Below are 5,480 nucleotides of genomic sequence, written 5' to 3' on the forward strand. Positions count from 1 at the left end.
ATTTTGACCAAATTTTCTATAGAAATAAAATTTTGAAAAAATTTTATATATAAATATAATTTTGACAAAAAATTCTAAAGAAATAAACTGTGATACCTCAACGCAAAAAATTCGTCTCTTGCATCGCGAATCGACCCAATTGTTGACTTCTTCATAAGAACGAAAATACTGATCAGTCAGATCATGCAACATCGATCGGAACAAATGATAATCAGAAGGAGCAATGTCTGTGCTATACGGCAGGTGGGATAGGATTTCCCATTTGAGTGTTTCCATATTTTTACGGGTTTTTCAATATGTGGCCAAGCGTTATTGTGCTGCAAAATCATCTTGTCATACATTTTCTCTTCGGAGAAACCCAAATTAGGTAATTGGCCTTGGTCGCACTAATAGAAAAAATTACATTCCAAACTCGTGAACGGACGGTAACAAAATGAATGGGAAACGTTCACGAAAAATCAGAACGCGATCTGCACGGTTTTGTCTACAGACGTTCACGATTTCATGAACGGCTTTGACCCTGAGAAGTCTTAAAATATTCGTTAGACGTTCTTATAGCAACTCCGTCGGTGATGCAATGTGCTAAACCGATGGAGCAGGAAATGCAGGTTCGAGTCACAATGGCGGATTGTTAATGTTTGTCAATTTGTAACTATTACGTTTTCAGATTATGAACGCTGGTTGTTGTTTTGACAATTTTATCGTTGTCAGATTGAAACTGCCGGTTCTCCGTATGACACCACATGTGTGTTGTTTCACTTTCATGAATGGATCATTTTGAAATGTGCACTCCGTTTTCCAGCCAAATATAAAGCAATAATACTATCACGATTAAACTCCATCCGAATAACTTTATCTCGGAATGCAATAACTCAAAATACTTTTGGAAGCTTGCAGATAGTAAAAGATCGCAAATCTGTCAGCTGTTAGACAAGAAGTCGGTTTAAATACATATTAGCCACACTGTAGAGTAAAAGAAATTTTTTTTCTCAGAAGTGAATATTTTCTAAATTATTTTCCATTGATTTGTTGGCCTCAAAAACCATGCAACATCCTATCCGAGTCACATATAGGACATACCAATAAAAGGATATCTTCCTAGATGTTACATAATTTATGGTCAAACTCCTTTTGTTAACACTTTGCTACATTGTCATTTCATTCTGCAGAGACAATGTCCAGACCAGTAGGTTCTAACCAATGTTTGCCTTTCCCACATAAAAACAAGAAAAACGAAAACCCATCAATGTCACCAATGGTGCCACAAAATCTATGTCTGTCCATTCATCCAATGCAACCAAGTGTCACCCTTTCTTTTGTTCTTAGTTGCATGTAAGATTTTTGACTTTTCCAAAAAAAAAACAACCTGGCTAACTAATCGTCATTGATTGGACAATGATCGATACTGATCATAAAATGATATTCCATTGTTCCTCTAGCAATTGGTCTATGGCTACTATCAGCATCACGACTACCGGACTGTCTACAGAAATCCTTAGACAATGCGTGTGTCCATTTCTTGGGCTGATTGAAATTTAAACAGTAGAACATCAGCATCTAACAAAGGACCTTGGAGGAACACACAGAGTGTAAGATTTCACTGGAATTTTGTCTCTTCGACAATGTACTGTTAGTTTTTATCTCTTCGTTATCCTTTCGCTGTGTATTTGTTCTGTGTGTGTGTTTTTTTCTTCGGATTTCCAATAAATTACGCAAAGTGATAAATGTTTTTGGTCCATTTGGTCATGTCTAGAGATGAACATTTGTTCAGATTTTCTTTTGATTCCATGAATTCCTTAAGGTTGATTGGCGACAAACCATACAAGAAAAAAGAGTTTAACCAGAATCAATGTGTGCTGGATGAGCAAGATGGGCCATTTATTTCAAGAAAAAAAAGTAAACATAATTTTAGTGCAAATTCATAGAAATTGTCTAGCTGCAATCAATGACAATTACCTGTATGACTACGAGATAATAAAATCGAAAGAAAGGCGTGAGAATAGATTTTGGTTTGGGCAATAGAATATTAGAATTGTAACAATACTAACTATGGGGTAGTTCCCCAAAAATGGTTCTTATAAATCCACAATCTAAGGATGTCTCCATATGTGGAAATTTTGAATTTAATTTTCAGAAACCGTACAATTTGAACCCAGTGTTGTCAGTATTGTGGATTTTATCCCCAAATTTGGGAAAGCAAATACCGTAAAATTTAATGTTTGGAACTAACTCTTTACGAAAAAATCAAAACGAAATGTCAGAAAATTAATACTTGGAACTGACACATTTTTTTCCGGAAAGAAATGAAGCACCTATCTGAGTTTATAGTCTATGTTATGGACCAGACTCAAAAGTTCAACGGATTGAGACCACGGTTGCCAACTGCTGGCAGAATTTTACTAAACTTGTAGATTTTTTATTGTTTCGTAGATTGCTACAAATCTTGGTGTTTTAGTAGATTTTGCAAATATTCCTCCTCGGAGTTACTTCAATTTTATATCGAAATAAAAATTTGATAAAATTTTCAATAGACATAAAATTTTGACAAAATTTTCTATAGAAATAACATTTTGACCAAATTTTCTCTACAAAAGTAATATTTTGACAAAATTTTCCATAGGAATAAAATTTTGAAATATTTTTTTTATTGTTTTGGAAAAAAATTTTGAAAAAGTTTTCTATAGAAATAAAATTGTAACAAAATTCTCTATAGAAATAAAATTTTGGCAAAATTTTTTATAGATATAAAATTTTGACAACATTTTCTATAGAAATAAAATTTTGACAAAATTTTCTATAGAAATAAAATTTTCTCTAGAAATAAAATTTTGACAAAATTTTCTCTAAAAATAAAATTTAAAAAAAATTTTTTGGAAATAAAATTTTTACAAAATCTTCTATAGAAATAAAATTTTGACAAAATTTTCTATAGAAATAAAATTGTAACAAAATTTTCTATAGAAATAAAATTGTAACAAAATTTTCTATAGAAATAAAATTTTGCCAAAATGTTCTATAGATATAAAATTTTGACAAAATTTTCTATAGAAATAAAATTTTCTCTTGAAATAAACTTTTGACAAAATTTTCTCTAAAAATAAAATTTTGACAAAGTTTTCTATAGAAATAAAATTTTGACAAAAATTTCTATAGAAATAAAATTTTGACAAAATTTTATATGGAAATAAAATTTGGAAAACATTTTTTATAGAAATAAAATTTTGACAAAATTTTCTACAAAAGTAATATTTTGACAAAATTTTCTATAGAAATAAATTTTTGACAAAATTTTCCATAGTAATAAAATTTTGACAAAATTTTCTCTAGAAATAAAATTTTGACAAAATTTTCTCTAAAAATAAAATTTTGAAACATTTTTTTGGAAAAAAATTTGACAACATTTTCTCTAGGAATAAAATTGTGACAAAATTCTCTATAGAAATAAAATTTTGACAAAATTTTATATAGAAATACAATTTTCTCTTGAAATAAACTTTTGACAAAATTTTCTCTAAAAATAAAATTTTGAAACATTTTTTTGGAAATAAAATTTTGACAAAATTTTCGATAGAAATAAAATTTTGACAAAATTTTCTAAAGAAATAAATTTTTGACAAAAATTTTTTATAGAAATCAAAAGTTTTACAAAATTTTCTCTAGGAATAAAATGTTGACAAAATTTTACTATTTTATTGTGGTATCACAATGGACTGAATAGTCTAAGTGGTCTGACATATAGGGTCGCCTAAATTGAAATTTTGACCAAATTCTATTGTAAATAGAAATAAAATTGTGACAACATTTTCTATTGCAATAAAATTTTGATATATAAATAAAATCTTGAAAAAGTTTTCTATAGAAATAAAATGTTGACAAAATTTTCTATAGAAATAAAATTTTGACAAAATTTTCTATACAAATAAAATTTTGACAAAATTTTCTATAGAAATAAAATTTTGACAAAATTTTTAATAGAAAAAAAAATTTGGCAACATTTTCTATAGAAATAAAATGTTGGCAAAATTTTCTATAGAAATAAGATTTTGACAAATTTCCTATAGAAAGAAAATTTTGACACAATTTTCCATAGGAATAAACTTTTGAAACGTTTTTTTTTTTTTTCTGGAAAAAAAAATTGACAACTTTTTCTCTAGGAATAGAATTGTGACAAAATTCTCTATAGAAATAAAATTTTGAAACATTTTTTTGGAAATAAAATTTTGGCTAAATTTTTTATGGAAATAATATTTTGTAAAAATTTTCTATATAAATAAAATTTTCACAAAGTTTTCTATAGAAATAATATTTTGTAAAAAATTTTCTATAGAAAAATGTCACCAGCATTATTGAGGTGGGATAATCCACCGCTGAAAAACTTTTTGGTGTTCGATCGAAGCAGGAATCGAACCCACGACCATGCTAACCATTGCACCATGGTGGCTCCCGTGTATATTTTGTAAAAATTTTCTCTAGGAATAAAATTTTGAAACATTTTTTTTTTTAAAAAACTTTTGACAACATTTTCTCTAGGAAATAAAATTTTTGACAAAATTCTCTATAGAAATAAAATTTTGAAGTTGATCTTTTCTATAGAAATAAAATTTTGTGAAAATTTTCTATAGAAATAATATTTTGTAAAAATTTGCTATAAAAATGAAATTTTGGCAAAATTTTCTATAGAAATGAAATTTTGACATAATTTTACTATTTTGTTGTGGTATCACAATGGACTGAATAGTCTAAGTGAGCCTGACATATCGGGTCGCCACTAACCTAACCTAACTATAAAAGGTAAATTTTGTAAATTGTAAATAGAAATACAATTTTGACAAGATTTTCTATTGAAATAAAATTTTGACAAAGTTTTCTATATAAATAAAATTTTCTATAGAAATAAAAATTTTCCAAAATTTTCTATAGAAATAAAATTTTTACAAAATTTTCTATAGAAATAAAATTTTGACAAAATTTTCTATAGAAATAAAATTTAGACATAAAATTTTGATGAAATTTTCTATAGAAATACAATTTGACAACATTTACTATAAAAATAAAATGTTGACCAAATTTTACTATTTTATTGTGGTATCACAATGGACTGAATGGTCTAAGTGAGCCTGACATATCGGGTCTCTACTAACCCAGCCTAATATAAATATAAAAATTAAATAAATTAAAAAATCATAAATAAAATTTTGACATAATTTTCTATAGAAATAAAATTTTTACAAAATTTTCTATAGAAATAAAATTTTGACCAAATTTCCTATAGAAATAAAATTTTGGCAAAATTTTCTATAGAAATACAAATTTAACCAAATTTTGTTTTTTGGGCGCTACCTTACTCTCTAAAATGACCAGGCACATAAGTCCAACGTATTGAGATTCGAAGATTTTGGTGCGTCAAGTAGGCCATGGGATCAATTCCTGTGTTTTGTTTTAAGGATATCCTCCACCAAACCTTTAGACATAAACGCAAG

Source organism: Haematobia irritans, chromosome 5, assembly GCF_050003625.1.
Source record: "Haematobia irritans isolate KBUSLIRL chromosome 5, ASM5000362v1, whole genome shotgun sequence".
In the NCBI taxonomy this organism is placed as follows: Eukaryota; Metazoa; Arthropoda; class Insecta; order Diptera; family Muscidae; genus Haematobia; species Haematobia irritans.